Below are 12,007 nucleotides of genomic sequence, written 5' to 3' on the forward strand. Positions count from 1 at the left end.
TTAAAAACTGTTGTTTCCCTTTAAACACATTACCCGCATAACTGTCATATTGTCAATGTAGTGGAGGGAAGCTCACACATTCTAAAAAAAAACACCCAAGATTTCCACAGGATTCACTATGGTTTACTCTGTGCCCACGGGAATGATTTAATAGGAAGTTAGAAAGTTATGGGAATAGATTCTGCTGGAGCCCAGCCATCTTGAGATGAACCATATGACCCATACGGCTCTTCCGGTCATAGCTCCAAATTACCACACGGTGGCAGCGTTTCTGAGAAGGACTTCACAGTCTGGCTGCGTCAGTGATTTCCGGCAGGATGGAACGTTCATGCATTTAATGACTGAGCTATAAAACAACCCTGAGGCCCTCCATTTCTTGGAATGTCAGGTGAGGATATATTTCCCAACAATGACCCGCTACACATTAACAGGGGACACAGAGGCCACGAGAAGAAAAACATTCTTTTCTGCTGTGTTGTCTTCGGCAACCCAGGTGTAAGCTGTGGACTCCTTCCCTGTTTAACACACTCGCTCAAGAGGTTACTGATCGCAAGGCTCACTCAGAGTAAAGGCTTGTGAATTCATGGTTAAAGAACACGTCTGGCATGTTCAGAGATGAGAGGATAAAACGGTTTGTGGCAGAGACAGTTCTGTAAAGTATGAGATGTATAGTGCGTCATTCTAATTGTTTTGAATAATTTTACGTATTTATTTTTGGCCGAGGTGGTTCTTTGTTGCTGCTGGGCTTTTCTCTAGTTGTAACGCCTGGGCTTCACGTTGCAGTGGCGTCTCTTGCTGCGGGGCACGGGCTCTAGAGTTCTCAGGCTTCAGTATCTGCAGTTACCCCCGCTCTAGAGCCCAGGCTCAATAGTTGTGGCTCACAGGATTAGTTGCACCTGAGGGTCTCTTAGATTGGCAGGCGGGTTCTTGGCACTAAGACACTGAGAAATCCCCAATCTGATTTTTGAAAAGACTCCTGCTTCCAGCTTTTCATACTCAAACATGCTGCTGACACTAATTTTTTTTCTGAGTAAGATTTTCCAGCTGTCAGAATTAGCACATTGAATGACTTGAATCAACTTGAATCAATCAAGAAAGGCTTGATCTGTAGCATTTCCACACTATTTCCATTCTTGAATTAGTTTAATCCTTGGTTGATATAATCAAAAGGTCAACATGATCAAATTCCTTGTAAAATTTGTATCCAGAAAGAGAATAAGTTTAGTGTTAAAGTGAAATGAAGAGTGAGTTGTGATCATAAACACTGTAAGAGAATGTATGGAGGCATAAAGAACATTATGTTTTTTTTTCCCACAAATTACATGAACATTTTCATATAATAAGAAAATTTGTGTCCAACTGTTTTGGTGGACTTTATTATATTGACTTCTAGTTTATTTGGATATTTGTAATTATATTTTACTAAGTATAATCAATAATTTTGACTTTTTCAGCTCTGTAAATATTTTTTCCCTTGAGTAAAGGTTCACATAAAAAGCTGATCTTGTGCCATTGCTATCTGTCATTGAGAAGTTGGGAATTATATTTAATTGGAAGCCTACTATTCAATTATTTACTCATATGTGGTCTAGGGAAGAAGGGAATTATTTATTGGAGGGAAACAAGGGTTGATGATAAGGGTTTTTTTAAAATTTGTTTTTAATTGAAGGTTAATTGCTTTATGATATTTTGTTGGCTTCTGCCATACAACACGAATGAGCCATAAGTATACATATATCCCCTCCCTCTTGGACCTTCCCCCTCCCCCTCTAAGTTGTCACAGAGCACCGAGTAGAACTCCCTGTGTTATACAGCAACTGTCCATTAACTATCTGCTTTACATACGGTCATGTATGTGTTTCAATGCTGCCCTCTCAATTTGTCCCACTCTCTTCCACCACTGTGTTCACAAGTCTGTTATCTATGTCTGGATCTTTCCTATCCTGCAAATAGGTTCATTAGTACTATTTTTCTAGATTCCATATGTATACATTAATATATGATATTTGTTTTTCTCTTTCTGACTTACTTTGCTCTGTATAACAGGCAATAGGTTCATCCACCTCACTACAACTGACTCAAAAGGGAACTCTCTGGCATTGTTGGTGGGAATGTAAATTGATACCGCCACTATGGAGAGCAGTATGGATACTTTAAAAACTAGGAATAAAGCTATCATATGACCCAGCAATCCCATTACTGGATATATACCCTGAGAAAACTATAATTGAAAAAGACACATGTCCTCCAATGTTCATTGCAGCACTGTATACAACAGCCAAGACATGGAAGCAACCTAGATGCCCATCAACAGATGAATGGATAAAGAAGTTGTGGTACATGCATACAATGGAATATTACTCAGCCATAAAAGGGAACTCATTTGAAGTTTTTTTTTTTAAAGTTCAGACATGAAATTAGAATATTTCAGAAATACAAAAAAAAAAATCCCCCAAACTTTGTATCCTATTGCTCAATAAATTAGGCAACAAAATTCAGCTCCTTAAAAAATAGTCTATTGGTAAACATTCAGTTCAGTTCAGTTCAGTCGCTCAGTTGCGTCCGACTCTTTGCGACCCCATGAATCACAGCACGCCAGGCCTCCCTGTCCATCACCAACTCCCAGAGTTCACTCAGATTCATGTCCATCGAGTCAGTGATGCCATCCAGCCATCTCATCCTCTCTCATCCCCTTCTCCTCCTGCCCCCAATCCCTCCCAGCATCAAAGTCTTTTCCAATGAGTCAACTCTTCACATGAGGTAGCCAAAGTACTGGAGTTTCAGCTTTAGCATCATTCCTTCCAAAGAACACCCAGGGCTGATCTCCTTCAGAATGGACTGGTTGGATCTCCTTGCAGTCCAAGGGACTTTCAAGAGCCTTCTCCAACACCACAGTTCAAAAGCATCAATTCTTTGGCGCTCAGCCTTCTTCTCACATCCATACATGACTACTGGAAAAACCATAGCCTTGACTAGACGGACCTTAGTTGGCAAACATTAATGTCACTTAAAAGAAAAAAGTTTCATTTTAGACCCATAGAATTGTTAGAGAGTAAATAAATATTCAATAAACTGTTAATGAGTAAGCACTCAACTCTCCATCCATAGCAACTAATTCTGAGCATATAGTTCTTGTGTATCAATACAATGCGTGGGTGCTATGCTTGAGTCTATATGGATCTTATTCATGTTTGCATCTGTATTTTCCTGCTGCTGCTAAGTCACTTCAGTCGCGTCCGACTCTGTGCGACCCCAGAGACGGCAGCCCAGCAGGCTCCCCCGTCCCTGGGATTCTCCAGGCAAGAACACTGGAGTGGGTTGCCATTTCCCCTCTCCCAACGCATGAAAGTGAAAAGTGAAAGTGAAGTTGCTCAGTACTCAGTAAATGGACAACAGTGAATGAAGGAACACTACTTTAATAATGCTTACACCTATGGGGGCTGCAACTAGCACTTAATTTTACTATCAGCTCCAGAGAGCTGCACAACTGCTGGGTCCTCAGAACAACTTATATATACATTTAAAAATGCTATTGCAGACTTTGAAGAGCCAGCCCCTTCTTTCATTCTCTAAGAGGTTCTGGCCAAGCTCTTTAACTTGTCTGGGTCTCAGGTTTCTTGATAAAGTTAACTGAGATGAGTTTTAAAAGCTCTAAAAGTTTGCAATTTTGTCTTTTTATAGGCCCATGAGTAATAAAATATTGCCAAAACAATAGAAAAAACAAACAGGTTTTAAAAATAGAGATGATGTCAAGCTTGTAAAAGAAGTTCCGGTTAAAAACCAGAAAAAGAAGACTTTTTAAAAATTTATTTTTAATTGGAGTATAATTGCTTCACAATGCTGTGTTGGTTTCTGCCATATAACAGTGTGAATCAGCCATAAGTATACATATATTGCTTCCTCTTGAGCCTTGCTCCTACCCTGCCCCTCATCCCACCCTTCTAGGTCATCACAGAGCACTGGGCTGAGCTCCCTGTGTTACACAGCAAACCTCTCACTAGCTATTTGTTTTACCCACTGTAGGGTGTATATATCAATGTTACTCTCTCAATTAATCCCACTCTTTCCTTCCTCTGCTGTGTCCACAAGTGTGTTCTCTATGTCTGCATCTCTATTCCTGCCCTGCAAATAGGTCCATCAGTAAAAAGGGAAGATTTAAACACAAAGAACCCCTAATGTGAAAAGTTGAAGAGTCTTCAAGGTGTTTTTTAGTAAACTATCATGTGTTTTTCGCTATCTTTTAAATCATGGGTAAAAATTTATATATAATTTTATAATAATATTAATAAAAGTAAAACCTTTCTTTTTTTTTTAAAGAGTAGAGAAATACCTCCTAATATATGGCTGAAGAAGGCTTTCTTTTTTTTTTTTTTGAACATGACTAATGCTTTTATTTGGGGTTGTTTTATTTTTTATTTTTATTTTTTTTAATTTTTTTAATTTTTTTATTTTTTTTAATTTTAGTTTTTTATTTTTTAAATTTTAAAATCTTTAATTCTTACATGCATTCCCAAACATGAACTTCCCTCCCACCTCCCTCCCCATAATATCTTTCTGGGTCATCCCCATGCACCAGCCCCAAGCATGCTGCATCCCGCGTCAGACACAGACTGGCGATTCAATTCACATGATAGTATACATGTTAGAATGTCATTCTCCCAAATCATCCCACCCTCTCCCTCTCCCTCTGAGTCCAAAAGTCCGTTATACACATCTGTGTCTCTTTCCCTGTCTTGCATACAGGGAAGAAGGCTTTCTTATCTCTTCTTGCTATTCTTTGGAACTCTGCATTCAGATGCTTATATCTTTCCTTTTCTCCTTTGCTTTTCGCTTCTCTTCTTTTCACAGCTATTTGTAAGGGCTCCTCAGACAGCCATTTTGCTTTTTTGCATTTCTTTTCCATGGGGATGGTCTTGATCCCTGTGTCCTGTACAATGTCACGAACCTCTGTCCATAGTTCATCAGGCATCTTTTTGTTTTTTTTTTTAAAAAAAAACATGGTTGATTTACAATGTTGTATTAATTCCTCTTGTACTGCAAAGTGATTCAGTTATACATATATTTATGCATTCTTTTTTAAAAATTCTTTTTCATTATGGCTTATCACAGCATATTAAATATTATTCCCTATGCTATACAGTAGGACCTTGTTTATCCATTCTCTACGTAATGGTTTTTATCTGCTAACCCCAAACTCCCAATCGCCCCTTCCCCTCTCCCCCTTGGCAACAACAAGCCTTTCTCTGTGAGTCTGTTTCTGTTTCATAGGTAGGTTCATTTGTGTCATATTTTATATTCTACTTATAAGTGATATCATATGGTATTCATCTTTCTCTTTCTAATTTACTTAGTGTGATACTCTCTAAGTCCATTCATGTTGCTTCAAATGGCATTATTCATTTTTTATGGCTAGGTAGTATTCCGTTGTATCTGTGTACCACATCTTTATCCACTCATCTACAGATGGACATTTAGGCTGTTTCCATGTTTTGGCTATTGTGAATAGTGTTGCTGTGAACATAGGTATATATGTATCTTTTTGAATTGTAGTTTTGAGAGACTAACTTCTAAGATGTGGATTAAAATTAGAAGCATTCAACTTTGACCAATCTTTCTTGGAAAAAAAAAAAACAAGCATAGAGCAAAAGTTGTAAGTTACAATGATATTGATGAGAAATCCTTTAGAGGGTGAATAACATGTTCATTAATAGGCTCAAATCTAATAAAAATGTAAAGCTTTATTTTTCCACATATGCTATGCAGCTAATGTCATGGTGTAGTCATGAGCCACACAGTGTGATAGAAGGTTAGTACGTCTCTCCTAATCTCATACTGTTGTGAATCAGCAATTCAATGATTACTGATTGTGGGTTAATATCATTGCATGTGTGTGTGCTAAGTTGCTTCAGTTGTGTCTGACTCTTTTGACCCTATGGACTGTACTTCTCTGTCCGTGGTATTCTCCAGGCAAGAATAATGGAGTGGGTTGCCAGGCAACCCACTTCTCCAGGGGATCTTTCTGACCCAGAGATTGAACCCACATCTCTTACATCTCCTGTGTTGACAGACGGGTTCTTTACCACCAGTGCCACCTGGGAATCCCATACTTAATACATATGATGACTTTAAATATTAGTTGTTTTGATTAGCTAAATTTTGAGTGAATCACTCATCATATTTTGACAGGGACCAAAAATCTAGACAAAGGCATATTTCGTAGTTAGCCTTATGTTTACTACATTTAGTACTTTTATACTCAGCATTCAAAGAACTAAGATCATGGCATCCAGTTCCATCACTTCATGGCAAACAGATGGGGAAACAATGGAAACAGTGAGAGACTTTCATTTTCTTGGGCTCCAAAATCTGCAGATGGTGACTGCAGCCATGAAATTAAAAGACGCTTGCTCCTTGGAAGAAAAGCTATGACAAATCTAGACAGCATATTAAAAAGCAGAGACATTATTTTGCTGACAAAGTCCATATTGTCAAAGTGATGGTTTTTCTAATAGTCATGTATAGATGTGAGAGTTGGACCATAGAGAAAGCTGAGTGCTGAGGAATTGATGCTCTAGAACTGTGTTGTTGGAGAAGACTCTTGAGAGTCCCTTGGACAGCAAGATCAAACCAGTCAGTCCTAAAGGAAATCAGTCCTGAATATTCATTGGAAGGACTGATGCTGCAGCTGAAACTGCAATAAATTGGCCACCTGATGCAAAGAACTGACTAATTCTAAAAGACCCTAATGCTGGGAAAGATTGAAAGCAGGAGGAGAAAAGGGACTACAGAGGATGAGATGGTTGGATGGTATCACTGACTGAATGGACGTAAGTTTGAGCAAGCTCTGGAAGTTGGTGATGGATAGGGAAGCCTGGTGTGCTGTGGTCCATGGGGTCCCAAAGAGCCAGATAAAACTGAGAGACCGAATTGAACTGATACCTGAGGAGAGCACGGCAACCCACTCTGCTATTCTTGCCTGGAGAATCTTCATGGACTGGAAACCTGGAAGGCTACAGTTGCAGAGTCCAGCGTGACTGAATGACTAAGCACTTATATACCTACCATAATAGTTGTGGTAAGTACTGGTGTACTGCTGGCTGTACACTGAAGATTCATAATCTTCAAGTAGTTGCTGGGAAGCAGCTGCCCAGCTGAAACTATACTTCCCAGCCTTCCTTGCAGCTGGGTGTGGCTGAGTGACTAGCTGTTGCCAATGAAATGTGAAACAAAGTTGTATGTTTCACATTCAAGCTGAAGTGCCTCAAAACTAAGTATGTCTCCTCCATAGTCTTCTTCACTGTTTGGCTGAATGGAAAGAACTATGAAGCATTTTTGGAGGGCAGAAATCCAAGGAGATAGCTTGAACTGTCTGTTGACTAGGGACCCTGGTATTGAATACTGTATGAAGGAAAAACATGTTTCTATTACCATATATTCCTGTTATCTGTTAAAATAATAGGTGTAACAGATTAATGCAACTCTGTACACATCATAATTCTCAGTCCATAGTTTTTGAATGCTAACAGATCATTAGACACATGAGTTTGGATTTAAATTGTGATACCATGACTCACATGTATATATTATACATATATATATATGATTTCTATTTTATAATTTCTGTTTATTTAAATTTCTATTCATTTTTGATTCCCCATTTCTACAACACTGAATAAATCTTTGTGAAATTCTCATCTATTAAATTGGAGTTAATTACTTTATACATTAAGTACTTCAATTCTAAAAGGAGATGATGTGTAGTATCAGTAGATATTTTAAGTGATTAGGTTAATAGGTTTCTCTTGATTGTCTATTTTTGTTTTTCCCACATTTAACAGAGGAGGATTAGCCTTGGTACAGGTTTTAGTGAATAGAGTCTGATGTTGGAAACCAGGGAACCTGAGGTCTATGTTGACTATACCACAAGCTCTATTAAATATTCAGGTAGTTTGCCTGTGAAAAGAGAGAGGCTACAGTTATCTCCCAATAAATAATAAATTGATATTGGAACTTCTGACTATTCGCACAGTATCATTAGCTTTTACTTCTTAGATGACTAATTAGGGTTGTTTGGGTACCTTTTGCCTTTGGGCATTGTGTTCATCAAGGGGTGGGTGGGCAAGTAGGGATAAAATTAAAATCAATTTACCTAGTTATATTTGAGGACTTGAAGTCATATCCTCTGAAGGTTTTGGATGACTTCTCTTCGCTGCTAGGAATGTATTTATAGATTAATTTTAGTTTCAGTTGCCTTTTACCAGATTAAATATTGTGTAAGTGGTAAATTCGAGGAAACTTAAAGAGTTTTAAAACATTTTACCATGGTTCCCACTATAGAGATGACCATAATTAGAGGAAACAGTAGATTAAGTTAGAAACTGTCTATGGTTGGGAGCTGGAGTTTTGACACTTTCCTGTATATTTCACTGATATTCCCCAAACCATAGTGGTCTTTTGGTCTGTGGATCATAGCTTAGCCAGGAGGTGAGCCAGAATTCTTAGTGAGGCAGAGAAAGAAGTGGCATATGGCATCTCAGCAGAGCTGGTACTCCCACTCGTCTAGGTTGGGAGGAAGTGGAGGCTGGGGTCAGGAGAGCAGCCCTTTCCCGCTTTTAGACAGTGCCAGAATGTCTCAGGCTGGGGTTTCACTTTATTTTTGTTTATGTGGAGTTGGTTCAGACACAAGTAAAATTGTGGTGTCTTAACCTCTAGTAAGATTTCAGACTTATATCTTGCTTCATCAAGCTTGGTCACTTAAGGATCTGGTTTGTATTTTAGAGGTGATAGTATTCTGAATTTAGAAAGATGAAAGAGACATACTTTCATTTAAACCTCATAATCTTTGAATGCTTGGGGATGTAAATTAATGAAAGCACTTAACTTCTGTTTAAGGAAAAAGATAAGAATCATACACATAGGAAGTCTATTAATATATTTTACTTTCATAGTATTTTCATTAAATTGAGCAACTGATTTATTTCTGGTGGTCCTATCTTCTCTCCTGAGTGTTAACCGCATGAGCAAGAGAACTAGGATTGGGAAATAAATTCAGTTAAATTTTATTCCACTGTACCAGGTATGTGTGAACATAAAGCTATCTGTGTGTAGCTCTTTCATAGGAAGGATTGGAGTCTTTTTCCTTTTTTAAACAAAAATCGATAAAACATAAAAATATATAATAAATACTTGAGAGATCTGGGGGAAATGCTATGAAATTAATAAAACAGATGTTTGAGTAAATTTAGCAGAAAAATAGAAAATGAGAAAATGTCACTATATATGTGAGCTTATAAATATTAATTTTAGTTGCCTTGAAGCAATATAACTTAGTACTAAATGCTTAAAAACACTAATTTAGTCAATAAAAATTTAAAATGTGGATTGTATATACTGTTGAGCTAATAAAAAATTTTATTTGAAAAAAAATAGGTAGTAGGAATCCCAAAAGATAAAGAGGAGAACTTTATTAAAAATAGCATTTCCCAATCTAAGCTATTGTTATAGTCCTGCTGCTGCTGCTGCTGCTGCTGCTGCTGCTGCTGCTGCTGAATCGTTTCAGTCGTGTCCAACTCTGTGCGACCCCATAGATGGCAGCCCACCAGGCTCCCCTGTCCCTGGGATTCTCCAGGCAAGAACACTGGAGTGGGTTGCCATTTCCTTCTCCAATGCATAAAAGTGAAAAGTGAAAGTGAAGTCGCTCAGTCATGTCCAACTCTTAGCGACCCCATGGACTGCAGCCTACCAGGCTCCTCCGTCCGTGGGATTTTCCAGGTAAGAGTACTGGAGTGGGGTGCCATTGCCTTCCTAGAATCTCCCAAGTACCTGGAAGAGAAATGGTAACAGGGCAGGGCATTGAGAAAAGGAGGGGTAGTTCTTAACTTGTGGCTCTCTTCTAGTTCTAAGACTGCTTAGATTCTAGATGGCAGAAAATAACTAAAAATGAAGATTAGAGCACCAGTCTCAGTTCAAAAAAAAGGTATCTCCTGTGGCACATATACCCACACACCCACACACCCACACCCACACCCACACACACACACACACACACACACACACACACACGAATACTACTCAGCCATGAAGAAGAGTGGAAGAATGCCATTTGCAGCAATAAGGATGGACCTAGAGATTATCATAGACTAAGTGAAGTAAATCAAAGACAAATATCATTAGTATCACTTATATGTAGAATCTAAGAAAAATGATACAAATGAACTTATTTACAAAACAGAAGCAGACTCACAGACAGAAAAAATTTATGGTTACCAAAGGGAAAAGGGAGGGGGATAAATTAGGAATTTGGGATTAACAGATACACATTACCATATACAAAATAGATAAACAAGGACCTACTGAACAGCACAGGGAACAGGAAAAAAATATGAAAAGGAATATATACACATAACTGAATCACATTGCTGTGAACCAGAATCTAATACAACATTGTAAATCAACTATACTTCAATAAAAAATAAAACAAAGAAAGGTATCTTCAAATATAGTCATATCAGTGTATTCAGAATGCATTATGGGAATTGGCATGAGCTGGGGACTTCTTCTTGGTATCTGTTTTTAACCAGGTGCCAAACTGAAAGACATCAAGTGTATTTACCTTTTGTTATACCTTTCTGGATATCTCTCAGCAAGCTCTTGGGCCAAATCCACTACTTATTTTTGCAAATAAAGTCTTATTGGAACATGGCCAGGCCCATTTATTTAAGAAATAGAGGAAAACAACAGAATGGGAAAGACTAGAGATCTCTTCAAGAAAATTAGAGATACCAAGGCAACATTTCATGCAAAGATGGGCTCTATAAAAGACAGAAATGGTATGGACCTAACAGAAGCAGAAAATATTAAGAAGAGGTGGTAAGAATACACAGAAGAACTGTACAAAAAAGATCTTCACGACCTGGATAATCCCGATGGTGTGATCACTCATTTAGAGCCAGACTTCCTGGAATGTGAAGTCAAGTGGGCCTTAAAAAGCATGAGTACGAACAAACTAGTGGAGGTGATAGCATTCCAGTTGAGCTATTTCAAATCCTGAAAGATGATGCTGTGAAAGTGCTGCACTCAATATGCCAGCAAATTTGGAAAACTCAGCAGTGGCCACAGAACTGGAAAAGGTCAGTTTTCATTCCAGTTCCAAAGAAAGGCAATGCCAAAGAATGCTCAAACTACTGCACAATTGCACTCATCTCACATGCTAGTAAAGTAATGCTCAAAATTCTCCAAGCTAGGCTTCAGCAATACGTGAACTGTGAACTCCCGATGTTCAAGCTGGTTTTAGAAAAGGCAGAGGAACCAGAGATCAAATTGCCAACATCTGCTGGATCATGGAAAAATCAAGAGAGTTCCAGAAAAACATCTATTTCTACTTTATTGACTATGCCAAAGCCTTTGACTGTGTGGATCACAATAAACTGGAAAATTCTGTAAGAGATGGGAAAACCAGACCACCTGACCTGCCTCTTGAGAAATCTGTATGCAGGTCAGGAAGCAAGAGTTAGAACTGGACATGGAACAACAGACTGGTTCCAAATAGGAAAAGGAGTACGTCAAGGCTGTATATTGTCACCCTGCTTATTTAACTTCTATGCAGAGTACATCATGAGAAACGCTGGACTGGAAGAAGCACAAGCTGGAATCAAGATTGCCAGGAGAAATATCAATAACCTCAGATATGCAGATGACACCACCCTTATGGCAGAAAGTGAAGAGGAACTAAAAAGCCTCTTGATGAAAGTGAAAGAGGAGAGTGAAAAAGTTGGCTTAAAGCTCAACATTCAGAAAACAAAGATCATGGCATCCGGTCCCATCACTTCATGGGAAATAGATGGGGAAACAGTGTCAGACTTTATGTTTTTGGGCTCCAAAATCACTGCAGATGGTGACTGCAGCCATGAAATTAAAAGACACTTACTCCTTGGAAAGAAAGTGATGATCAACCTAGATAGCATATTCAAAAGCAGAGACATTACTTTGCCAACAAAGGTCCGTCTAG

General features: G+C 38.4%; 1 long non-coding RNA gene across 1 annotated transcript in view; it reads left to right on the forward strand.

Annotated features, from left to right (window-relative positions):
- The first annotated feature begins 256 nt into the window (after nucleotides 1-256).
- Nucleotides 257-12,007, forward strand: part of LOC138442425 (uncharacterized) — a 239,803-nt gene continuing 228,052 nt past the window's right edge. The window contains exon 1 of the long non-coding RNA XR_011257679.1: nucleotides 257-388. This is a non-coding gene — a long non-coding RNA (uncharacterized lncRNA). The remainder of the gene's footprint in view (nucleotides 389-12,007) is intronic.

This window comes from Ovis canadensis, chromosome 6, assembly GCF_042477335.2.
Source record: "Ovis canadensis isolate MfBH-ARS-UI-01 breed Bighorn chromosome 6, ARS-UI_OviCan_v2, whole genome shotgun sequence".
Lineage (NCBI taxonomy): Eukaryota > Metazoa > Chordata > Mammalia > Artiodactyla > Bovidae > Ovis > Ovis canadensis.